The following is a 27,010-nucleotide window of genomic DNA, read 5'->3' as shown; positions in this document are numbered from 1 at the left end:
AAGAGAGTTCCATTGGCACACAGAGAGTGGTTCCTTGTGAGCAATATAACAACAGAGATTAGAAACAGAAGAGTGTTACGCAAAGGCCAGGTCTGTCACCGCTGCTGTGCTTTAACAGTCGGGTGCTAACTTCGTGTGCCCTTTACTGCCGTGGCTAGATGTGTGCTGGCACGCAGAGGTCCGGATTTTGACATTAATTTGTATGATTATTCCCAATAATTTGCATCTCACTGCTCGGGAAGCATTTGGAGTTCTGTTCTCGAATAAATTAACTGGCGCACCGCGGTTTAATTAGCGCGATCAATCCACGCGCAGCTCCCCGCATTCCAGCTGGATTAGATGGATCGTTTCCTTTTTGTCCGTGTCGAAAATTATTTGCGCGATCTTCAGAGCAAAAGATAAGCAATAGGCTGTGAATGTCAACCCCTACCCAAATGTCGTGACCAAACGACGGTAAAACTGGCAACGTAAATGTTCAACGCGATACTGTGTTCGCACCAACAGGTAATATATAATAAATATGAGACTGATTCCTTGATTTAAATGTGTTTAAGAAAAAAAAACTCCCTATGCTGTGTTGGTCATGGGGGGGGGGGGGTGGGTTGTTTGACCATACCTCACCACACTGGTCAGTCTGGGTTGGTGAAGGAAGGATGCTGGAACCCAGGATCGGTTCAAATATCACTCGCCACTGATGTTGCCCGTGGCCGGGAATCACACTCAAGCGGCCCGTTTCATAGAGCAGTGTGCTAACCACTGCGCCACCGATCCACCTGCATTAAAATACCCACATTAAACAACTTGCTACCATGACTCGCTCATTATACGAGTTGGTATCAAACGTGGTACGGCGTGAGGACTCCGCTCTCAAGCACCTTATCTGCTACAGAGGCAGCAGCTAGGGCCCCTCTCGTCTATCTCCATTACCCAGATACATTGACACCTCGCAGGCAAAAGCTGAGGTTAAGGATATACTCTCTAGAGCAATGGTTATCTTCCACACACATTTATTCTACACACAAGAGACTGCATAAACCTCTAGCAAACGGCACATTACGGTACACACAAACACACGGGTTGGAGCGGTGGCACAGTGATGAAGCTCGGCGATTTTCTTAATTCAATTTCCACCCATGGCTACGATCATCTGAACTGGTCCTGCCCAACTCCCACCCACTAACCCCCCCCCCCCCACCCGTTTTCAAACAACACTGACCAAATTGGTAACGTATGGGGCGCCGCGGTGGCGAAATGTCAACTAACTCGCCTGATATGCATTAGGTCGTGGCTTCGATCCTGTCCCTGACGCCTGTATATTTTCAGTTTGCGTACCTCTCTCCCCGTGGTTGCATGGAATTTTATTCGGGTCCTCCGGTATTTCCCTCTACATTTAGAATCAACGTGCGTTTAGAGTATTCGGCTGCTATACATTTCTACGTGATGATAAGCCACTTCGTTGAGCTTTCACTAGTGGCCAGGTCGCTTCTGAAATAGAGCTATATATCTCAGTGGGCCTTACCTAGAAAAATAAATAAATAAAAGTTTACTCGTTTAGTTTAAAACAAATTATCACCATGACCAACATGGTATCTTAATCCAGCAATGGAATTTTTCAAAGGGTTGAACATTATTATGGCTAAAAATATTAAACAATAAACATTCTCACGAAGTTTCGACTGCAACACAAGCAATCGTCATCAGGTGCGAAATCCACAGCAATTGATTGCTTGTGTTGCAGTCAAAACGTCGTGAGAATTTTTATTGTTTTAAAAAAAATGTATTTTATTATTTCCCTTCTACATGACTTTACCGAAAGAACCAATACTATGAATCCCTGCAGTCACGAAAGCTTAAAATCAAAATTATTATGGCTGTTACTATTGTGGCTGTTATTATTGCCCCAGCAGTCTGTTAAGGCTATACGGGGCTCTTTTGTCTTGTTGTTTTTGTGTGCACACTTAACTGCACCAAATCCTCACTCATGCAACGCACAATCTGTGACCTCAAGGCCAGGGAACTTGCTGCAGCGTAGTCGTTGTGAATCTCCGGTTTCTGCGCATCTCGCTCTTGCATTACGTTTTCATAACGCAGGCGTTCCATCACAATCGTGCTTTCAAGTGCCACTGTTGTGATCCCCAGAGCGGAGGACGGAATTTTTCTTTCCTTCGGCAGAATTAACGCTTCGCCAATTGGAACTGTAGCCCTGTCGGTATTTTGTAGCGCGACCGTATTTTTTTTCTGCAGTGCAAACAACTTTCAAATGGCACCTGGGGAGCACTCACGTGCGTTATTGCATGTTTGACAAGGGGACCATTAGGTTGTTGGGGTTTTTCCCCCCTCTCTAAACAAGGTCCGATCCCTTGGTGCACATTCATTTGTTTCGTGATTGACGGTGTCCTATCTGCGTCAGCCCGCCCTGGCCGTGCCAGGTCCGTGGCACCGTGCCAGCACGTGACCCACTCATTGCCATCATCCGAGCGCTTCCTCTCAACTCCACCGGCTGCATTTGGCAGTCTGACATTTCGCTGAACTTTAATGTTTGAGCACAGACACGCAAACCACTCCTCGTCAATAATTAACGCACTTCGTTCTAATGGCCGGCGTGCAGCGTGTGCCGTAAGATGCCAAACTTGGAATGTGGAAATCAAATTGATCTTAGCAAAGCATGGACCGCTCTGCATTTCCCCACGCTCCATTAATGGCCAGCTCATTTAGGTCGAGCCCTCGATGCATAATTTATTGTAAAAACGCAACCACTAATATAAAATGTGGACCTAAGCAAAGTGGCGTCAGACAGTAACCTGGCAGGGATGCTTAGATAATCCTCCCTGTCTCATATCTCCCGCGGGTGGTGCTCACAAATCGCTTTCTTCAAAGACTCCCCTGTGCTTTGTCTACTTAAATAGAACCCCCTTCGAGCGGGTCTATATTTTCTTTATTTTATTATCAATCTCCTCTTTACTCTGTTTTGCGTAATTCTCAGTCAGGAACGAGATAAGCCTGCTCGCCACTCATCCATCTCCTCCGTGAAAGCTTATCTTTTTGCACTTTACTGCAAGACTGAGATGTTTGAAGAAGGTAATTTTTTTTTTTGGGGGGGGGGGGTATTTGATGCGGTGCACCTACCTACATCGAGATATTTGGACTGACAGGGGCAATGGCTGGCATTCTGGCACAGCAAGATGCACAACGACCTTTTCCTCCATCGCCTCGTGCTGTGTCCCCCGATGCCCGTAGGCAGAGTACGCATACGCCGGCGATCGGTAACATAAATCCAAGTGCTATTTTGTTATTTTTACAACTGTCTTAATGTTGCAATCTCTCTTTTCATGTTGCAGTCACGTGGCTTTCAGGGAACCGCTATTAAGGTTCGATGTGATCTCAGTGTTTCGCCAGAACGCAAGGTTTTCCCATCCACGTGTAAACATGCTGGCTCGCAATGGAAAATATGCTTCAGGGTTCCTCTTGCAGGGCACACTTAAAAGTTGTTTCATTTGGTGAGTGATGCAGCATTTCCAACGTTAACTCAACAGGGGGCAGTATTACATTAATGACAAGGGTCAGATGGACGTACTTCTGGCTGCGAATGGAATCCGGGATAGTTTAACATGGCTCTAATGTTATTTGCATCATCATCATTTTCAGGAACGATCTCTCCACTGCTGGATGAAGTATTCAAAAGTATTCGCCATCACTCACAATCATGTGATGCAACAATCCGTCTCGCTCCTGTACTGGAGCTGATCTCATTGCTGCATCTCCCCGGTGGTCATCCTCTTCAGCTTTCATCATTTAATATTTAAAGGAAATACAAATATGTGAACGAGAAGCAATGTTAATTGCAGCGTGGGCAATTATGATTATTTATTTTTGCTTAATTATACACTTATTTTTATTCTCGCAATATTTAACTTTATAATAATATTTTGTTATGTCTGATATTTTAATTGTTCTAAGATATGTTGGCATTATATACATTTTAAGTATTCCTCGAAATAGATCGACAGCAACATGTGCTGCCTACGCTTCCGCATGTTTATTGTTTCCGTTTTGCGCGTGATTTGTGAAACGTTCGATTGTTGCGATGTTTGTTCTTTTGTTTTATCCCGAGATCTCTAGCGCAAAAGAAGAATTGTTCTCTCGGTGGACACTCGCCCACTAAAATAGATTACATTAACTGACTTATCGTTCACTCAAACAAGTGAACATATTTTCTTGGTTCTTTCGGTAAAGTCACATAGAATGGAAATAATAAAATAATAAAAATAAAACATAATAAAAATAATTCTCACGACGTTTCGTGACTCTAAGACGCTCCAAGCCTGGAGTGTTTCATTCAGACTCTGTCTTCTCGACAGACTTGTTCTTCACCTGAGGACGGCTGCTTGCGTTGTGGCCGAAACGTCGTGAGAATTATTTTATTATGTTTTATGTTTTATTATTTTATTATTTCCATTCTACGTGACTTTACCGAAAGAACCAAGAAGATGAATCCCTGCAGTCACGAAAGCTTTAAATCGAAAAGTGAACATATTCTCAAGTTTTAACTAAACGCAAATAATTTAGAATTTGTATTTCAGCTCATGTCGTTGCTTTAATAATAAGAATAACAAAAGACATTGTTTGGTGACCAATTGGGTTTCGTCCATTAACGCACGACGGCTGACGCAGCTGGAAAAGGCATCAGAGTGCACATAGCTAGGACGCCCATCGACGGGCGGAGTGAGCTCAACTAGCGAAAGAAATAGGCTGTCGATGAGCAGGATGGGAGTAGTCTTGGTAAACTTTACTGAATGTGAAAGACCCAAGGCAGAATATCCCTGGGTTTGATCTTCCAAGAAGCTCATGGTCCACCCTAAGAATAAGACGAATACTTAACGGAAAAGTATCGTACCCGTGGGCCACAGAGTGATATCGAAAGGGTGGAACGTACCCAAGTGGATATCCGCAAAGATGGAGCAAAATAATATGCAGGTGCTAGATGTATCGTTGCTTCGGAACGCTGTGATAGATGGCCATGACTTGGAGGGTGGGGGTGGAGAGTATAGTGTATAGTGAGACGGTTAATATATTTCAATGTATATTTAAGTTACGTTTACGCCCTAATATCTCCAATCCACTTCGTGGAATACGTCTGCCAATGTCCGCTCTTACAACTCTCTGTATGGAGTCGATTTATTTTCATATTACTTTTCATGAAGTCTTTGGCTTGTGGGAACTTGGCTCACTGCATTATTTCCCACTGAATCGAACGCCTTCTCATGGCCTACAATGGTGATCCACACTCGTATTTCAAAATTTGTTATTTTCTGGAATATTATCGAGAGCATGCATGTGACCCCATGATAGGAAACCGTCCTCTACTGGGTTGGTTGTACCCTAAATTGCCCTTTATTTATATCCGCGTGATAGGAGGCAAATTTGGTTTGTAAATTTTCAAATGCGTGTCATCAATCCTTTTGAAACAAAAGAATGATTAAGGCATCATTCGACAATTGAGGTATTTCATTTCTGCGCAAACGTTTTAGTAAATAGGTCAGCTAATTTTTTGCAACAGCCGGTCCTGCATCTTTAATGATTTCCAGTTGTGCCATCTAGTCCAGGAGCTTTCCTTGTTTTCATACTGGGAAACGCAGTGGTCACGTCAAGTCTGACATCTGGAAAATCCTTCTTTTTCCTCTCCGAAAGTGTATTTAAAATACCATTAAATATATATGTTGGTGATATTTAAATCACGAATAGGAGCTCTTATTAAGCAAAACACATTCTTAAGGATACTTTTAAAAATTATATCAATAGATATTCAATATCGATAGTGAAGATTATTTGTGTTAATGTCTGCTATCACGTACATTTTCTGTAAATTGTACACGTTCTTTATTTATTTTAAAGATGGCAAAACCTTACACGAGTAAATGGCTTTAATTGCATTAGGGGTAATAATGTATTTTTCCATGGCTGGTAACAAGATTCCACTACTTAAGGCGGGGGGGGGGGGGTCCTGGCTTCATGTTTTTACAGCCCATTGAGTGTCACAAAGAATGTAAAGCACATGTGCGCTGTGGTCATCGAGCAGCGTGCGGCTCCGCGCGGGTTCGCGAAGGAAACGAGGCTTGGGGAGGCACAAGCCATTCAGTGGCGGGGGAGAGACGGAGGCAGTCTTCGCTTCCGAGAAAGGGCAAGTCCATTACGTCTGCAGGGATGGGCCCTTTAATCTTAGACAAACTCTCGGTCGAAACTAAAGCTTTGGCAAACGCGCAAGGGGATGGCTTGTTTATTTTTAATGTGAGCAGCAGATTGCGGTCGTGGATAAGTTGAGTTTGACCTGAAAATAGCAGAGGTGGAGGTTGTGGGGGTTGGTGGGGGTGGTGGGTAGCTTTAGGAAACGTTGGGATATTTTGCGTGCCCGGCACGGAAATGAGGGAGCGTTGTTCTCGTGTCTCTCGCACACAAGCGGAGCAGGCGCGATGAATGTTTTATGCGCTCGTGAGCACTGGGGAACCTGTGTAAATGTTAGAATCCAAATGTGGTTTCATTTAATAAATGGCTTCGCCTCTTTCGACAACGTTGATCCAACTCAGAGGCGCAATCGTTTCAGGTGTACGTGGAATTCAATACTGGAATCAGTGGGTTGACTTCATTTCTTCCGTTAAATCTTTTTTGTTTTCCGAATGCAGAAATCTCTCAAGTGAAGGAGGTTACATTTGGGTTGACGTAAATCCCATGTAATTCTGACCCTTTCCGCGCTCATACTCGTATAGTCAACAGCTGAGCACTCTGCCAATTCATACTAGTCCAATTTTTTTTGGCACGGGGGGGGGGGGGGTTACCACCAACGGGTCTATTGTTTAAAACGTTCATTATTTCATGCTTCCTTTGCTCGAATAAAATGTTTGTTACTGTTCTCTGGCCAATCCACATCACATGCTTAATTCCGATATTGTTCGTGATGCTGCTTAACCATGAGGCGGCATCAAACTGGGCAGGTGTTCTTAGAAATAACACGCGGCGTTTTGGTGTCCCTGCCATCTGGCAGAGGAAGGTTAAAGCCGGGCCAACTGCTAATCACAGATCCTGAACGTTGGACGATGGTTACCGTTTAAATAAATCCTCCAAGTTTCCTTCACAGCTGGAATTTTGGATTCGTCTGGTAAGGCAAGCTTGGCTAGAGTTACGTGCAGTTACCGTCAGTTGCAGAATTTTTGTTGCGTTTCATTGAAACGATCTGCGTAGTTATTGTTCTGACAATTTTTGCGTGATCCTTTGAATGCAAAGCAGGCTTTAATCTCTGAAATGCTAACACATTTTCTATTCAAATGCATTTAAATGTTTACATGTGCAAGATCTTAAACACTTGCTATTTAATTAACTATTTTTTTGTTATTATACCACATCTGGCTAATTTTGTTCACAATAGCGTCTACTCTTGTGGTGGTGTGTACCTTTAGCAAGTGATCACGTAGAGTGTGCGTGATGACAGGCACGTCTCATTGGAAGCAGCGTACATGACATTGGAAATGTTAACCGCGGGGCCTGTGGAAAATGGACCGTCAATGGTGAAGTTTCAATAATTATTTCATTTTTTTATCACGGTTGCCAAGAACAAACCCCAAAGGCCAAAACGCCAAGTGACCAGCACCACATAAAGAGACCTGTTTAAAGTGAAATAGATGCAGTAATAAATACAACGTGGACAATAAATAATCAATAATAGATCATTGTAGAACAGCATGGAAGCTGTTTCTAGCAGCTGCAGAGCAAAGGTCTAATACTGCTGATGCAGATAGCACTGCAACAATTTGTAGATTTTTTTTACTATTTATATTTTACCAGGTTCGCCCCACTGAGCTATATAGATCGTTCTCAGAAGCGACCTGACCACAAATGATAGCTCAACGAATTGGCTTGACATGTGGAAACGTAAAGCAGCCAGATACTCAAAACGCATGTTTATGAATGTGAAGGGAAAACCCGGAGGACCCGGAGAAAAATCCACACGACCACGGGGAAGAACATGCAAACTCTATATGTGCAGGCGTCAGGGTCGGGATCCAACCCACGACCTCCGATATACATATATACATATCGCCACCGTAGCCTTACCTGGTAAAATAAAAATAGTTTAGTTGATAGTTTCCGATGTGACAATCCTCCCTACATCTCCCCGGTAGACGTCGTCTTCTGCCCAAATAATTATGCATGTGTGTGCAGCAGTGTGGACGGGGCCTATTTGACTAAGTACAGGATAACGTATGTATTGAAATCATTAAACAATTGAATGCGAAATCTCCAGTGAAGGGTCCCAGCTGTGGGGCACGATTTTTTTTTCCCTGGCCTCTTTGCCCCAGGGCTTGGAAAGCCATGGAATTGCATTCAGTGCTCAGCAGCACTTCATTTTTTAATGGGCCACTTTCTCTTCCGGCCAGGTGGCACAGTGGTGGAGCCAGCGGCTCGTAATCAGACGTTTTTGTCGTTTAAATGTTGGTTGTGGGTTGACTCGGACCATCATACATATGGGGGTCAATAAAATAAGTACGACTTTGTGGGGGAAGTCAAACGGTTGTTGTCCGACGGCATTATAGGAATTCGGAATTTCCACAACTGACTTTGGGCTACAAACAGGGGATGAACACAATGCTCATTTGCGCCTAAAATCACTTTGACTCTTCGTTCGGTTGCGTTGGGCGCGCCAACAATTTTCGTTGTTTTTGTTTCTGCTGACACGGCAAGCCACCGGAATCGCTGTGGCCAATCTTGAATCGTTGGCCGGCCGGGTCTGCGGGGGAACATCGCTGTGCATTCCAATCCGTGTGTCCGTCTTTTACATTTGCTCCGCACCCCTCACCCTCCCCCCTCCCCCCCGTTCACTCCACGTGTAGGGCGTGTGAACACGCGGTCGTTACGAAGGCGCCTCGATAGGCGGATTCGTGCCGTTCCCCGGACGGCAGCTCGAAGGTTAATACCTTCCATATGAAGAAAGTGCGCGCTACTTCTTTTTGGGGTCGAATTACTACCCAGCAGGGCCGAGATGTGGAGCCTGAGTTGATTTTGTTATTTTGGGGGTGGGGGAAGAATGTGAATGTCTATAAATACGAATACGTTTACAGTATACGCAAAGACAAAGATCCCCTTTGTGGCATGAAAGTGCTGCTCGCATGGCTGGAATGGCAGTAGAACTCCTGGCCGCATTTGTGTCCCCCTAACGCTGACATTTACACACAGGTCTTCACGACTGAGTGAACTAAGGGGCCGCGACTTTTATGTGAGCAGAGCTCAGGTATCCAACTCACCAGCTTTAGGGCAATTTGTGAAACACTGCACTCCTGCTCCCCTTACAAAGACAAAGATCCCCATATAGCCTTTAAGATACTGCTGTGGCAAGTGCTGTTTGCGAGCACCTAGTGCTGATTCATAATCAACGTTTTTGGGTTTAGATTGCGTTATTTATAAATGTGTCGTAACCCTCCACCACCCGACACGGCCAATCAGTAAAAAAGTGTCACGTTGACAAAATTAGTTCACTGCTTTAGCCCACCGGTGTGTTGAAGCGCGAAACCACAACATTTACAATTTGAGTACAAAATGTTGTGGTTTCGCGCTTCAACACACCGGTGGGCTAAAGCAGTGAACTAATTTTGTCAACGTGACACTTTTTTACTGATTGGCCGTGTCGGGTGGTGGAGGGTTACGACACATTTATAAATAACGCGATCTAAACCCAAAAACGTTGATTATGAATAATATTGGTCGCGAAAGCCTACGTGTTAAACTGACCTAGTGCTGATGTTTATGCATCACACTGGCTACTTATTTAAGGCTATGTCGACCTACGGGAGAGCCCAGGACCCGTTCAAACATTCGCCACTGATATTGGCCTTGAGCAGAAATCGAACTCTGCTTGCCAAGTTCATTCTGCGGTGCGCTGACCACGACCCTACCGCTACCCACGCTCCCCGTCACACAGAGATCCCCCGTATAGCCTTAACAGACTGTAGGGGCAAGTGCTGTTAGCGAGCACCTTTAAAGACCGGAACGGTACACGAGGGGGTGGGTAGCCAGCACCCCGCCCGACCGCCTTTGTCGATATTTAGTGGCGATATTTACACACCGCACCAGGTACTCATTTGAGGCTGAGTCGACCTAGGGGAGGCCCAGGACCGGTTCAGATAATCGTCACCGTTGTTGGCCGTGAGCGGGAATCGAACTCGGGTCGCCGGGTTCACAGCGCAGCGCGCTAACCGATACACCACCGCTCTCCACACACACACACACACGTGCAGAGTTGTTGCATGTGAGCGCAATTCGGGAGATGTAATCTCATCTCAAACGAATGCCCTTGTAACGTGTAGCTTCTGCGAGCTGTCGGCTCTCGCCAAATGTCACAGGGAGCTTACATAAAAAAAAAGTTTCGTCCTGCGCTTGCGCAGGTCAGCACCCGCGCTCAAGACAACGGATTGTTCCCCCGGTGGTTGAGGTCGGAGCGCCGATGTGCAAAATGCAGGGCGAGGAAATCGAGCGCTTGCCTAAAGTGACGGTTTGTTGGTTCAGAGCTGTGTGGGGGGGGGGGAGCGGGGAGGTGGTTTGAAAGGGGAGCGCTCGGCCGAAACTCACAGCAATGACTGCCCGCCTCGGTCGCGTGCGTGCGCGGGTTTTCTTCCCATAGAGCTCGTGGAGTAAGCCCCCCCCCCACACCCGAGCCCCCCCCCCCCCGCACACCACCCCCCCCGCCCCCCGTCCCGAACAAAGCCGCCTTAGAAATGTGTCAATGCAGCACAACTGTACGAATTGTATTGCTGGAAGAAGAAGAAAAAAGCATTCTGATTTTCCCATTGAAAGGCAACGGAGGAAGGGCCAAATCATGCGATTTGTGATGTGAAATTTCAGGGCGAGGGGTTGGCAAAGTTGATTATTACCGTCGTGAGAATGTTGCGGGTGGCAATGCACATTATTTGTGATGATGATTCTTATGCTTTCGATCCATCTGAAATATACAAGATGAAACGTTGTACGACTGCACTATAAAGGCATAATAAATTAATACGTAACGGATGGCTAATACAGCATGTCATCTTCATGTTGAGCATGGGCATGGCTGCTGTGAAATGTAATTGAGTATTTATAGCAAATCGTTCCATTTGCCAAATGAGGACCCAAAAGTGTAAACAGTTACATTTTTTCCATGTTCGTCAGGTTTCATTACACAACGTTCGTGTTATGTATATATTTATCTCATGGTCGTATACCGTACACAGTGTTACTTGTGAGCAATAACCCGTGGCAATTCCACTGGGGTTGGGACCAGGTTATACCATGACAACCACTTTATATATGTGCAGTGTTGTGTGTTCATTGTGTGTTCATTTACAGTACTGTGCTGTATGCTATACCCAATCGCATATTACGGTCAAAACTGGTCAGTCAGCTGAAGACGGCTGCTGGCGTTGTAGCCGAAACGTCGTGAGAATTATTTTATTATGTTTTATTTTTATGATTTTATTACTTCCCTTTTACGTGACTTTACCGAAAGAACCATGAAGAGTCAGTAGTTTGTTTTGTATTCGTAGTTAAACATTGTTTTATTAATTCACGTGCCTACGTAGCATTGAAGGACACGTGTTTGTCTTTGCTCTCTCGAGTGCACTTGGAAATATATTGTCTGCATCCGGTGCCGACGCAAACCCGGAGCAGACCGAGGCACGGATTTGCTTGGATGATCTGCTGAATAACCTGTATCCCACACCGATGTTGTTTTGATAGAAACAACCTCACGGGAATTAAATTGAGCCATGCTGGGGAAATTATTTTGTTTTCCAGAGTGCCGGGCCTCCGTGGAAAATTGACATACGAACATTTTCTGACTTTAATTCCACGACTTGCTGCCGACTCGAGTATTTTTCTATTCTGAAAAGACCTCTAATGTCAAACATGAAACATGTTGTTGTTATCCTGCCATGTTAGAAAATGGGAGAAAACATTTAGTTGAGGACAACTCTGGAATTTCCAGCGAGCCATTGCGGCCGTCCAGTATATTTACGAACCTACTATACACAGCAAGGTACTTGTTTTATTTTTTATTTTGTTTACAAATTTAAATTGTGAATATCGTGCTTGAAATCAAAATTGGTAACCAACATCCCCTTTGCTAAAATAGTTTACTTGTTTTCAAGGTGGTTTGTGCTGACGGAGTATTAATGTGGTAAATTCGTACATGGACTCGCACGAACACTCATTGCACATTAAGTGCTTGCCACAAATGAACCACGATTCCTTGCTGTTCTCGTCAAGGAGCATACATCATCAGGTGAACTCTGGTCATCATCGCAGCGGCTTTTGGCTGGCCATCGAACAAAGACGGTCACTGCATCGCGCGCTGTCAGACGCGCTTCTGTGGCCGTCTGGAATGCTCTTCCTTCCGATATTAGGAAGCCACTAGAGCTATGGACTTGTATATCTAGATAGAAAACGAATTCATTTAGGACTGCTTTTTGTGTTTAGCTTGTTGTCCTTCCCCCGCACTTCCGATTAGCATCGTTGGCTACGACCGATGCGAAAGAAGTGCAACATATGTACGTACGTACTAACGAGGAATTGAAAAGTTGCTAGATTTGATGTGCTCCACCATTAAGCTTCGGCGATAATGGTTTCTGCTCAAATTCGAGCACATTATCTGCTGAGCATCAACGTGATACGTAAACGAGAAACGCAATCAATACTGACACACGCTGCTATGCGGCAGGAAATGAAGCATGATTCTTTTCGGAAAATGTATTTCTCTGCTCTCCTAACAACTGCCTAATTGAGCTCAGCAGGAGGGAGAAATGTAGTGGGGGAGGGGAGGCGGAGTGGCGCTGGTTATGGGGTGGGGATAGCAGAGAGAAAAAAGATGAAATTATCTTCATGCTTTTCACGCAATTTTGTTCGTTGCCATGAAGTCGATGTGGCTCGTTCGTGAAGTGAAGTTACGCGGCGGGGGTTAAATGATGCACATTTTCATTGTGGTGTAAAAAAAAAATGTCATTTTGAAAAAGAAGATTTAGAAACAATGCATAATTTAAAACGTAAGGAGTATGGAGGGTCGTGGAATCGCTGTGAAGCGGCAATTGTGTGCAAGCGGCAATAGCTGGCCGCTAGGGGTGACCTTGGATAACGGCTTAAGTAGACGAACGTGCTGCTGCATACCCTCAAATGTGTTCTACCGAGTGCGAGATTAAAGGAACTAAAAGTTGAAAGTCACGGCCATTCGAAACATTTCACGTGGTAACAGAGTGTGTTACTCCCTATGGAAAAGGAAAAAAAAGGACAACACGCTTGAAGTGATACATTCCTGTTGTTTTGATAACATGAAACAATGCAATCGCTTGCAACCGTGAGTTCTATAAGTAGTCGTTCAATGTCTTGACGAGGCTTAAGAGATGACAGTCCAACAATGGATTCTTGAATATATCTGTGCAGATCCCGTTCGTGGCATGGACAGACATCGCAGTACATGAGCCCTCCTCACAGTCTTGCGATCCAGCAAGGCCTTCCAGGGTAAATAGAGGGCATCGTTATTATACTCTTTGGTTATTTCGGTAACGTCACGTAGGTAAAAAATAAAAAAAAATAGAAATAAAAAATATAACAAATAAATAAAAGTAAATTAAATCACGACGTTTCGATTGCAACACAAGCAATCATCATCAGGTGTGAAAATCACAGCTAGAAAAATGTTCTAGCTGTGATTTTTTTTTAACCTACGCGACTTTACCGTAAGAACCAAAGAGTATGGATCCTTGCAGTCACGAACACTTCAAATCCGGCATCGTTATTGTGTGAGAAAGTCGTTGAAAGAGCGCTTTTTTATTGTTATGGCCTTAACACCACTGGTTGGCTACGTATGGTGCGAACGAAGTTCAACAAACTGTACACGCATACACTGCCGCTTTTATAAATTATAAATGGTCAAGGCTAAATGCAGAAGTGAATAGTAACCCTCTGGCCCCTGAATTGAAGATGCAATGCTTATTGAAAGGGAAACATGGTAAAGGTGATTTCCCGCAATTGCTTCTTCTCATCCTTATTTGTAGTCGGGCCTCCGCTAGAGGGCGCTCTGGGGAGCCCCCCTAGAGAGCATGTGGCCTCCTCTTCCATGCTGGCTAGACGACTTGGAATAGGGAAGAGGTGGGGGTACCCACAATTTACCCCACCGCACGAAGTTTGGCAATCAACTAACCATGGTGTACCCATTTATACTTTTTTTTATTTTACCAGAAGCGACCTGGCCTCAAACGCTAGCTCAACGAAGTGGCTTACCACGTGGAAACGTATAGTAGTCAAACACTATAAACGCACGTTTCAGAATGTGGAGTGAAAAATCGAAGGACCCGGAGAAAAATGCACACTACCTCGGGGAGAGAGACACACAAACTCCAAATACAGAGCAGGCGTCAGGGTTGGGATCGAACCCACAACCTCGCGCATACCAGGCGAGGTAGTTAACATCTCGCCACCACTGCTGGGTAGACAGAGGCAGAGGGATTAAATAAATGTCGAATGCTTCGACTTTCCCCGACAAGAGATCCAACCGGAAATCTCTGGATTGCAAGTTGAGTGTGCTCACCATTACACCGCAGCAGCAGCCCATTACTCATCACAATGTGCCAAATGTAATTGTTAGCCTTTTGGCAATGTGCGTCACCACCGTCATTCAAAATGTGTAGATCACTCATTAAATGTATAGATGTATAACCCCCTGCCATACAATTGAAATATTTTCACGCGGGATCAAAATTTGGTTGTAGAGCGTCGGTACTGCCAGTAGTCGTTAATGCCCCGCGCTGTAAACCTGATGACCTGAGTTTGAGTCCAGGCCACGGCTAACATCAGTGGCAGGTGAACTCTGACACAGCCCGCACTCACCAGCATGGTGAAGTATGGTCAAACAACCCCCACTACCGCCACTGTTAGGCTTTACATGAAGCAGTGGATTCATAATGGGTTGAAAATTTAGAATGATTTAGTTTGATTATAAATCAATGTTCACATTGTATGTAATTGTTATAACGAACTATGTTACATGCATATTCGTAAGTTAATCGCAAGCTAAATTATACCGTTTAAAAATCTCCCGAACTTACTGCAAATCTACAATGAGTCTTATTAAATCAAGGACTTCGAATGCATACGTGGGGAAATGGCTTGTGTCTGAGCACATTGAGACCACGAAATACCCAGGTCAGTCCAGTATTTAAATCAAAAATTCCGGGCACTAATTTTCAATTGAGCTATAACATTAACGCGCTGTGGCTAGTGCGGAGCAGTCGTCGTATGAAGACATAGCGTGCCAGCGTGTTAATTATTTTAACTATTTTTTGGCACTGCAAAGGGCCTAGTTGTACAGTTTTATATAATTCATGATAAATATTCCCCACATCGCAGTGCACATATTCCCTTTGATTTAAAACTACAAAGCGCTGTGATTTTTTTTCGTTTTAACTCCTGCTAGAATTATCTCGCGCTCGTTCTGCGCAGTTTATAGATGGTGACGCGCCCTAATTAAATTCTACCTCGCAGTTGCACCAGCAACAAACCAAAAAAAATCCCACGTTTTGCATTTTTGCAGTCGCGTCAATATTATTCGCGTTGTTGTTGTTGTTGGGTGTTTTCACTTTCAAGCCGTGTTGCTTCAGCCCAAGTGGCAGTGGCCCTCTTGTCAACGCCGTGTAGCTCCCGTGTACTTCAACGGAGTAAAAAAAAACGACACAGGATTCATGATCCCCGACCCCCACCGCACCCTCTCCCTCTGATGGGTGGCAGCATATTACGATGATTTGTTCACGTGTGTGCGCGCATGCACATTCATGCGCGCGTCCGCGTGATACGTCTTCTCAGCGGCCGCCAGTAATAAAAACACCGGCGCGCCTCTGCTATGAATGCGTTTATGGGTTGCATCATGACCCGCATACTGAGTGGACATATTCCGTTGATTTATAATGGATTTGTGACCAGATTTGTGAGCCGTTCAATGCTTCGAAACGTATGTACAGTGCATCCATACGTGTGTCGGGATGCATCTGTGTGTCTACACATGCAGTGGCATGGTAGTTGCACAATCGTTGGTTGATGTATTCAAGACTTACAGCCCTTTGTGTAATCCGCTGCTGGATTAGGGACTTCCGTACGCCGCGCGGGTCGTCGGGAGTTATTTGACTTTGCTTCAGCAACGTCGGTCATTTCGGGGTGGTGAAAGGTGGGCAGCGACATGTGGGAGCATCGAAATACATTACAGCAATCGATGTTGCTCCACTGCCCTCTGATGCCCACACCGTGACCGCACGTGCGCGTTCCTGTTATCATCACAGTGGCCGTCGGTTCGATTGTACAACACACGAGTGCCAATTGCTGTCTGAAGCTGGTTTAGGGCCCCCCCAATAGGTTGTTGACTCAGCTTCAAATGCATTGCCTGGTGCATTGTGTGGTACAGAGACACTGCGGAGACGAAGCGAGATGGGCGCAGTGCCAGCAATGCCACCCCGCTGTGGATACTTACCACGTGCTCGCCAAGTTTCACAAGCTTTCTAGCAAGGCCGTAATCGTAACATATATTGGGGGAGACACATCCCCCCCCCCCATATTCAAATATGTAAAAAATGTCCCCCACCCCCCGAATATATTGCTATAAACAATATTAAAAAAAGAAAAATGTGCTTAACCGACCGCAATATCTGGACTTGTCTTCATATAACAATGCATAGATTTCTGTTCATATGATTGTGGTTATGGTTGTACTTTATAAATCCCTAATCTCTGTCATTACATACAATGAAACAAGAAAAGGTAAAAAACGAAAAAAACAGTAATGTAATACAATACACTATTTGACATTATTGTAAAAAGAAAAATCCATCCCATGTGTTAGTAAACTTTTTCAATATTTAGGCAGGAAATGGCAGGAAATTTGTTTTCAAATTTCTGTGGGGGGGGGGGGTGCCTAGACCCCCTGGAAGATTCCCCCCCCCCCATGTTAACTTCATGGCTACGGCCTTGCTTTCTACCGCCATAACCTAGAATTGAACCCAGTTCCGACAGACGACAACTTCACTACGCTTGCCTGTGTGCCGCCCTCGGCTGCTTACTCGCGCGCATTCATGCACGGACGTGTGTGTGTGCGCGCATTTTTTGCTGATTCAACTCCAGCGGGATATTCCGACAGAGACGGCGCACGTGACACCATCGGTGTTGACTGCAAACATTGCGTGGAGTTTTCGAATGTAGACAATGTGCGTAAGTTCAAATTGGGTTTTTTTTCTTCTTCGAAGTATTTTTTTCCCCCACGGGCGATGTGACGACGGCATACCGGGCTGCATAAATTAGACTTCATCTTGCAACGGGCTGAGCGCACGCTACGCGGCATCTATCGTTCGACCTCGTGACCCAGACGGATGCCAAATGATGAGCGAAACATCGTAGCCGTTGACCGCCGCCGCCGCTGCTGCTGCACGCGTTTTTCGTTGCGTTTTCGTACATTTAATTGTCACGACCTGGTCCACACGCTTAAGTCTCACGTGTGCGTGGCCGCATTTATTTTTAGGGGAGGTGGGGGGGGCGAAATAAATACATATCAACAACCGGAGGGCTGAACTGCAGTCTGCGATGTAACATTTCAAAAACAAATAGGCAGGCACACGGTTGTGTCTGATAAACCATATGGGGCTGCGGCAATTTCGAGCATAGGGTCTTCTTTCATCTTATCTGGTCTAGATTTACAGTCCTATGCGAGCACATTTTTAATACCGCTGTTATATGTGCGGTTATTGACGTATATAATTTGATCGTGGGGGAAAACAAAAACACAATTTGCTAATGCAATGCACTGAACGCGTCTGCTGGTGATAACATTCGCGACATGGAACGACTCGCTGTGATCGTCAAGGATCATTGGCGAGGCTGTGTTGATGAATTTAGTCCAATGCTGTGTTTACCTTTCCGACACTTGAACCATTATACGTGCAGTGCTCGCCACTGCTTTGAGTTTACCACGCATGTCGCTCCCTGACTTTCGGTTGACTTGTCTGTGTAACATTGATGCAAGGCTAGCGCTGCTACTGCAGCCATCATCGCGAAAACACGTGCTCTTCTTAACAACCAATGTGCAAGTGTAACGGGGACAACAGGTTTCCAGAACGAGCTCACATTGTGTGTTGCAACAGTTTTCTTTTTTTACAATGCTCATTTAACAACGACAAAATGTGTTTACTGTGCCGCACATCTCTGTGTCATTCAAATAGTATGGATACAATTCATTATAACATATGAAGTTAATGAATAATTCGTGACAAGTAACGTCCGCGAGGATATCAGAGTTCAGTTCATGTGCAGAGCGTGAGTGGATTGTTGCATCGCAGGATGTTGGGAGGTGGCGGTGGCTTGGGGAGGTCTTCGACCAGCAGTGGATGGACCATGGCTGATAACGATGATTGGTAGAGAATATACAGAATGTTCCCGTCCATAAATCATGATCTCACAGTGGCTGATAGTACACTATAAGGTACGGTAAATGCATATGTACACTATCCACATTCTAAATATTTCCCTGTCTCCTTCAGGCAGCAATATTCCAAAATAGTAATGTTTATTTAACAATAAAAAATATATGCTATTTGTTTTATCTCACAACACACCTTGAATCTGCAGCCCCATGCACTGCACCCCACTCCTTCAATTCGGGCTCATATCCCCAGCCCCTCTATTTTGGCCCACGGCGATAAGGCAGATGCTTGTCATCTCTTTGAAAAGTTTGGATGCTTTCAGCACTGCGATAAAAAATGGTCACACTGGCAGCTCAGGGATGAGGAACCTCTTGGGCTAATGATCCATCAACATCAGCATTGTCATCGGTCTTTTTTGCCATGCCTCTCAGGATTCATGAGGTCCTCTTAATCTGCCTCTGCCACATGACACGGTCTTCGGATGGGTTTTTTTTATCCATATCCCATCACCTTCCTTCCTATTTTCCCTTTCACGCGTATTCTGTTCTTCCCTATTTTTTCCACTCCTCTTTCTCGTATTCTTCTTGACTCTCCTATTCTGGTGTTGTCAGATCACAGCTCGGGAACACAACTTCTCTGCATGTGCACCTCTGGCATGTATTAGCATGTACTCAAGCCCTGTTGGTAATGTTGTTAAAAAGCAATAAATAAAATGTAAAAAAAAAATTAGGATTTTTGTTCAAGTGTCCAGCACCTTTATTGCTTCGACAATATCAGAATCATCAGTCCTAAAATTAATATCTACCCATAAATTTGGGGGCTAAATTGTATGAATATATACATTTAAATATATATGTATGATATTAGGTAACTCAGGATTTTGAGAGCACATTCGACACAGTCGAGATCCTACATTCGAATTTGGGTAGGATAGCCACTGGGTTGTCAAATTTAGTGAGGTGACGTTCTATCGCTTAGTTTTGACAACCGTCCTGCTCAAAGAATTAAATACTTTGGTCTAACTGTCATGCGACAAACATATATCTGTCACGGGGCATTTTGCATGGATCAATAAAGGCCACTCGAAGGGATCTCACTGATAGTTTTATAACATTGCCTTTGCATGGTTAAACTGCTCTGCAAGAGTTCCAAATGATTACATCATCACATGACATGATGCTGATGGCATAATTGTAATAAAATTGTGAAATATAAATATTTGCAAATAATCAATGTATAACGATCTCCCTTCCGTTCTTAATCAATGTGCAAATTTTGGCTCCAAAATGCAAGCGCCCAAAGACAAGATAAGATCTCCCGTACAGGCTTACCAGACTGTTGGAGCAAGTGCTGTTAGTGAGCTCCTATGAAGGCCAGCACGGCACACGAGGGGGTGGGTGGCCAGCACCACGCCCGACCGCCTTTGTCTCCCCAGTGGATATATTTACACACCCCACCAGGTACTCATTTGAGGTTGAGTCGACCTAGGGGAGACCCAGGACCAGTTCAGATAATCGTCACTGATGTTGGCCGTGAGCGGGAATCAAACCTGGGTTTTCAGGGTTCGTCGCGCAGCACGCTGACCACTGCACCACCGCTCCCCACACACACATGAACACGCAAAGACATGAACAAAGACACACACATGAACACACACCGAGCACTTACGCGCATTGCTTCAGGAAATCCCATGGACTTTGCTGGAATCACTTAAAAGGAGACGCGATGAAGAACCAGTAAAGCTCAGGTGGCTATTAAAAAATTCACCACACCTGTTCATGTTTTGAAAGGATGATTTGTTGCTGGTGAAAGTTAAAACGTTGCATTGGATTTCATGAAACATTTTCGAGAGATTAATGAAAATGCTGCAAAACATTGGTTCACTTTCAACGCATGTTTGATTCTCGCACGAAAATGGAAACATTCAACACCCGCCAATATTTAACTTCGATATTGTTCGGCACATTGTGTTTTGCCCATGGACACACACAAACAGACAGTTTCCTATTTCGGGCTCAGAGACAATTGGAGAAATGTGTTACCTTCAACCAATGATTGTCAGTGTAGCACACAAGCGGGTGATGCAATACTATGCCAACACCGCAATGTGTACACTGCAACGCCAGATTTTTATTTTAGGCCGAGTCAACCTAGAGGAGGCACAGGCCAAACTCATGAACCAATTTCTGTCGGTTTCCCGCGTGCATTGTCAAGGAGCAAACTCGGGTCCCAGGGGGTCATAGTTTTGGTGTGCTGACCATTACACGCCACTCAGCACACACGGTGTTCTAATTACCATCACCATACTTTTAATGCTATAAAAAAAAAAAACACTTCTGCATGATTTGTCGTGGTGGCTGGTGTGCAAGGGGCCCGCTCATGACTTGCGAGAGAGCGTCTGGTCTTCTCATTCGTCACCGGAAATACAGATCACACCAGGCCAAAGGCCTGTGCGCCCGGGGTCATGCTGAAGGCATGTCCGATTATGGCTGTGACATTTCAATAAAGCTTCGGGTTTAGATGCATCATGGAGATCTAAATCCTTTGGAGTGGCGACAATGAATCTGAATAAATCCCCTCTCGTTTTAGCATCGTTCAGGAGGGCCGCGCTGTCGAAACGTGTTACTGCAGAATGGAATGTATTGTTTCTGAGGACTTGCAGGAAACAGTAACCTGATTGTACGTGTGTAATTAAAAGTAATTTCGATTTAATAGGGTGGAATAATATTGTGATTACATGGTCATAAAATTGAAGCTTAATTAGTGTCTGAAGCCTGCGTGTGGGACTAATAACCTGTTATTGGCGCGCGTTCATAGTGTGCTCAGCAAATGTTTTCTGTCTCGGTGAATACCTGGCCGAGCAGGAAGGAGGACTTCATTTTATCCATCTTTTCCTGCTCGTGCCTTGAAATGTCACACGGGCTCCTTCACGAGGGGGCCACACCTTGAAGTCTGTAATTTAGATAAGAAGGACAGCAAGTTGGAGTGGGGAGGGGGGGTGACATTTTATCCAGTGTCAGTGGGGGTACATTAATATTTAATAAATGCCTACATTGGCCAGCAGGCACTTGGCCTCAGCTGGAGGTCAAAGGTGTCAGCATGTCGGTGGGCCACATCTGTGCGCAATGCACCGCCATCGCTTGAATGGCCTTAGCGTGGCTTCCTTGAAAATACAGGGGGGTCCAAAGTCAGAACGCCATAGGGTTATTATATTTATTTAAACAAAATCACAGAGGGTTATTTAGTTTATGTTATCGAATGTTCAAACTGACTTCCATTAACATTAATGGACGCACGAATTTCTCTTTTGAAATAACTTTGGGACTTTTTGTTTAGGATTACACGTGTAATATTTGAACATTCGTCAATGATGTTTCATCTCAAGTCATTCTGGGCTCTTGGTCGAATTGTGTAAATGATGGATTTCAGGTGACCCCCACATGGAATAATACAAATATCAATAATGACAATCGATACAATAGTAACTTAAAGAATGAGCAATTGAGTAAATGTAAAGCCAGTGTTAAAATAAATGAAATACCCCTGTGTCCTGACTTTTGGGCCAACATGTACCTGCCTACACAGAGGCGTCTTTAGTTGACAGCCACGCGTTATCATCCGCAGTGATATTTATTAAGCACCTATCATGCAAAGGGTAGAAGCGAAACATGCGTTGTGCTACACACGGCCACGGACACGTCGCTGCGTGTCCGGCACAATTCCGGCAGCTAAGCAGGTTTTGAGCCTGGTGATTACTCGGATATGTGACCACCAGGGCTTCCCAGGTGTTGTCAGCATTTGGCTGTGAGATGTGGCCAGGAGAGTGCAGTGTTGAGTCTTACCCCAAACTCCGCGTGGTGGATTTTCTCCGAGTTCTCTGGTTTCCTCGCACATGAAGCCAAACTCTCATGAATGGAACTGGCCAAACTTCGCTCATGCAAGAGTCTAATTGGCATTATAAATGAACGAATGCACTGTGACCTTCACACACACATACAAACAAGGCTTCATTTAAATAATATAATCAATGCATCTTGGAAACTAAATAACATTTGCCATTTTATAAAAACTAAAATATGTATATAAATTAATACTGTTTTCCGGTTGGAGGGTTTTCTTACCTTTGTTCATATGCTCCAAGGATGCTCGCAGATAACAGGCTAATGACAGTAAATTCACAACCAAGTTATCTGTCATTCTTAACCAAATCTCACTGAGGACCTCCAACGAATGTCTTGGGTTTCATGAATGTACCTGTTTTCCTATAGGGGGAAATCATCGTCAATTAAAGCATGATATACATTATTGTGTAAATGTTGATGATGATTTCGTATGGGATAATGGAACTGAATTGTGGAGTGTAGAGCAGTGGTGGAGCGGTAGGTGCACTGCGAACAAAGATACCCAAGTTAAAATCCCAGCGAGGAGCCTGTCATGGGCACCCCCTCACCTCCGACCCCTTCACCAACCTGCATTGACCAAAGTGGTGAAGTATAGTCGGATAACCCCCACGACCGACACGCCGTGGTGAGGTTTTCATCCGGCAAGTGTATTGACAAAAGGCTGAAAATAAAATGAATTACATTTTTTATTTAGAAACAGTCACTTCACACGTGTGTTGGTCACACGACTGAAGCTTGCACACTGCCGGGCGTTATCGTTAATATCGCCATGGGTCGAGTGGCACCATGCATCATGTTTACCCCACCGGTGGGCTCCCAGAGTTCTTCAGCTCAATATCATCCCCAGCCGGGCCGGTGATGGACTTAATCTCAGTTCCTTTTTTTTTTCTTTCTGGGGATCATTCACATCCTGCAACACACCTGGGGGCACTCAATGGAAGGGGGGGGGGCAGTGATTATTAGGGAGAGAGGGCCTTATTTTAAACCCAGACAGCTTGTGGCAGCTCTGTAGCAGCACACTTTACCCCCTCGCGTCGGTGTGAAATTGGCAAACGCTTCACACCGAAACGCTTGAAAAATTCTGCCCCGTCGCACCTGCGACTTCGTGAAATATTGATTGATTTTTTTTCTTGGCGAGCCTGAATTGTTTTCAGTGGAAGCTAAATGAAGCAAACTGATATAAAAACCTTTTTTTCCAAACAATGTATCGTATCATGTTTGGCAAAGTATTGTACGTTGTTATGTAATGTATGGGGTAGAGTGGTTGGAGCAGTGGTTAACGTATTAGCCCATGATTCAAACAACCCGAGTAAAATTTCCGGCGATGGTTACTATTCGTCGTGAGTGATATTTGAATCGCTCGGTCCCATACTGACCATTGTGGTGCAGTATGGTGAAACAACACAACATGGTATAGGAGATCTGCATCCAGGTGTTGGCTGATAAAATAACTTTAAAACGAATTTATATATTCTAAATTATGCTGGTAGAGGACTTATCAATAGGTGCTGTTGAAGATCCTGGAAATGCTATCATCTAACCTTCCCTCTATTGCATATTACTATTTATAATCTTGGTATTGTTACAAATTCCTAATGTAAGAATGAATTGTTTTCCAGTGCTTCCAAGGATTTTGTAGTCAAAAGCGTATAGACTATTTAATATTTAGCTAAATTGTTCGTTTAAATGGGATGTCATATGCCTCTATGAGTGAAAATACCAATTCTGGATATGATTTACTTGGTGACTAAAACTTGCCAACAATGCCAATGGAAAATACGGTGCCAAAATGTACCATCAATATTCAATTTGTCTACATTTATCTGCCACTTTGTAAATATGTATATAAACATATATGTTTTAACATACAAAAAAACAAGGTCATGCAAATGTTCTGATGAAGGCCTACAGTAAAATAAAAAAAATTGTTTGCCATTCTGGCATTTCGCTTACACCAACTTTACCGTTATTTATTTTCATGAACAAAGTTTGTATTTTTAAATAGGCTCGTGGTATTTAAATGGGCAGGTTCTCATATCCGAGACGGTTGCCATTTAATTAGTGCTCAGCATGTTTGAAAGTGAGAGCTAATAAATAAAGCATAACCGTTAAAACTGCGGCACTAATTACCGGCGAATAACTTATGACCTTCTTTGACGATGAAGGCCTTTCCCTATAAAGCATGGCACATACCCGCAAAGATATGCCTAATTTAGCCAACAGACAGCCAAACAGGGCTGTTCATTATGCAAAAAATATCGTGCTGCGTGAGTGGATGTTGCATGCAAAGTACCTTTCTCTCTGCCCGGATCGCACAAGTACCTGCAGCACAACAGCGGCATCAACACCCGATGTAGAAACACAATTAGCACGTTAAATACTTGTGCCCGGCAAAACAATCAACACACGGCACATTCGTCGCTGATTTAAGCACCATTATAACAATTACAAAATTTAAATATCAAATATCTGTGCGTTTGAGAAAATGTCGCACCAAATGCATAGTTCTTACCCAAACCTTAAGTTTTCTGGTTCAGAAGCAAAACTGGCTTCTCGCTCTTTCATCAGCTTCTGCTTTGGCATCGAATTTTCATCACCACCACTACTGGCACCACCACGACCCTATATATATGATGTTGCCATCCCCACCGTCCAATTGGCCAAAGAAGGTCCATTGTCAACATCTGCTGTTTTATCAACATTAAAGTGTCACATGGCAGCCCCCTCCACCATCGCCGTCACCTCGTCACCCTCCGTCCCCCACCCCGCCCACCCTCTTTGCTCTCATTTCTCAAAATAAATACTGTGGCCTGTCTTTGCCTCGATAAATGATCATTTGGCTCATCTGAATAGCTTGGGCCAGCTGATCACAGTCCCACGTGAGCCCTGCAGAAGGGACGCAGCGCCTCTTGCCTTTCCCCCATGAGCCTTTGCTCCAGGGAATAGCATGCTCCAGTGATCAGGCCTGACGGGACCCTGAAATTAAGCAGTTTATAATTCCCCCCACCCAACTCCCTACCACAGCTGCGACGTCTCTGCAGCCAGGCAGCTTGGTTAACTCAAACTTTTGGCTTCGACTCTCTATGTTTTGTAATGAAAGGACACGTGTGTGTGTGTGTGTGCGCGTGAGAGCAGGGGAGCGGTGGTGTAGCGGTTAGCGCGCTGCGCTATGAACCCGGCGACACGGGTTCGATTCCCGCTCACGGCCAACACCAGTGACGATTATCTGAACCGGTCCCGGGCCTCCCCTAGGTCGACTCAGCCTCAAATGAGTACCTGGTGCGGTGTGTAAACATTGCCACTAGGGAGACAAAGGCGGTCGGGCGTGGTGCTGGCCCACCCCCCACCCCCTCGTGTACCGTTCCGGCCTTCATAGGTGCTCGCTAACAGCACTTGCCCCTACAGCCTGTTAAGGCTATATGGGGGATATTTGTCTTTATCTTTGTGAGAGCACACATGTGAAGCAGTGCACAGTGGTGAGTGCACTCCACTCTGACTCTAGCGACCTGAATTCAATTCCCCACCACGAATGATATCATTGGAAAGTAGTATCTGAACTGATCCTGGGCTTCCCCTAAGTTGACTCAGACTTAAATGCGCACATGGGAAGCTAAGGCAGCCGGGTATGGTGCTGGCCACCCACCCCCTCGTGTGCCATTCCGGCTTTCTTAGGTGCTCGCGAACAGCACTTGCCCTAAAAGTCTAAGGCTTTACGGGGGATCTTTGTCTTTGTCAGAAAGCATGCTTTGAGAAGGATGGGTGCAGAAATGCTTTTCATATGGGTGCATTTGTTCATGTACACAAACTGCATATAATGTTTCCACTCAATGCAGAGCCAAAATAATCCTTGAAATCATTAGCTTCTTTCAGTGACATTTAATGCACCTTTCAAGTAATGCACACTTCATTGCCAAACCATATTTTACTTAACCATGCATTATGTTTTGTTTCAATTCTGAAAATGTTCCAAGTGCCGGAGAAAATAGGACGCTGCGTGTGTGTGTTTTTTTCATCCCGGTAACGATTGCGTGATATCAAAGGCAGACTTTCACATCTGTCAGAGTCATTGCCAAGTGGTTTTATTTTCAGTACGCTGCACCCTGTTTTAAACTTTCATCCTCTGTTTATTGTGCTATAATAATGTATAATTAATTCCATACCCAATGTGTTGTCATGCGCAGAGCAGCATGGCGCGTCGCGGTGGTGAGATGTTAACTACTTCGCCTGGTGTACAGGAGGTCGTGGGTTCGATGCCGACCCTGACGCCTGCATATTTCGAGTTTGCGTGTTTTTCTCCCCGTGGTCGTGTGGATTTTTATTCGAGTCTTTCAGGTTTTCCCTCCACATTCACAAACGTGCGTTCAGAGTATTTGGCTGCTATAAATGTCCACGTGATGATGAGCCACTTCGTTGAGCTATCATATGTGGTCAGGTCGCTTCTAAAAAAAGAGCTACATAGCTCTGTGGCCCTTTCCAATTTTGAAAAAATAAATAAAAAGCATGGGGCCCTGCAAGGATACTTGCGTTTACTGTATACAGTCATAATAATCATTGATATCGTTAATAATTTCAACATGGAACGCACACAGAATTCGCTCACTCTCGTAGACAGTGAACGACTCAGCGGCGCGAGGAACCACA

The 27,010-nt window shown here is 44.6% G+C and overlaps 1 protein-coding gene and 1 long non-coding RNA gene across 5 annotated transcripts in view; one reads left to right on the top strand and one right to left on the bottom strand.

Moving 5' to 3' along the window:
- LOC133347856 (roundabout homolog 2-like) overlaps positions 1-27,010 on the top strand; it is a 277,152-nt gene that overhangs the window by 25,680 nt on the left and 224,462 nt on the right.
- On the bottom strand, positions 17,061-25,018 carry LOC133347855 (uncharacterized). 4 transcript variants are annotated; one of them, XR_009755750.1, is made up of 5 exons: positions 24,882-25,018; positions 22,937-24,691; positions 22,589-22,729; positions 22,310-22,448; positions 17,061-21,419 (listed from the first exon to the last, which is right to left on the bottom strand). It is a non-coding gene; the product is annotated as an uncharacterized LOC133347855 (long non-coding RNA). The 4 variants fall into 4 exon arrangements; XR_009755749.1 differs by having other exon boundaries at positions 22,589-23,290; positions 24,663-24,691; XR_009755751.1 differs by having other exon boundaries at positions 24,663-24,691.

The sequence above is a fragment of the Lethenteron reissneri genome, chromosome 26 (assembly GCF_015708825.2).
Source record: "Lethenteron reissneri isolate LAM-NWPU_2019-01 chromosome 26, ASM1570882v1, whole genome shotgun sequence".
In the NCBI taxonomy this organism is placed as follows: domain Eukaryota; kingdom Metazoa; phylum Chordata; class Hyperoartia; order Petromyzontiformes; family Petromyzontidae; genus Lethenteron; species Lethenteron reissneri.
This window is presented reverse-complemented; position numbering and strand designations above follow the sequence as displayed.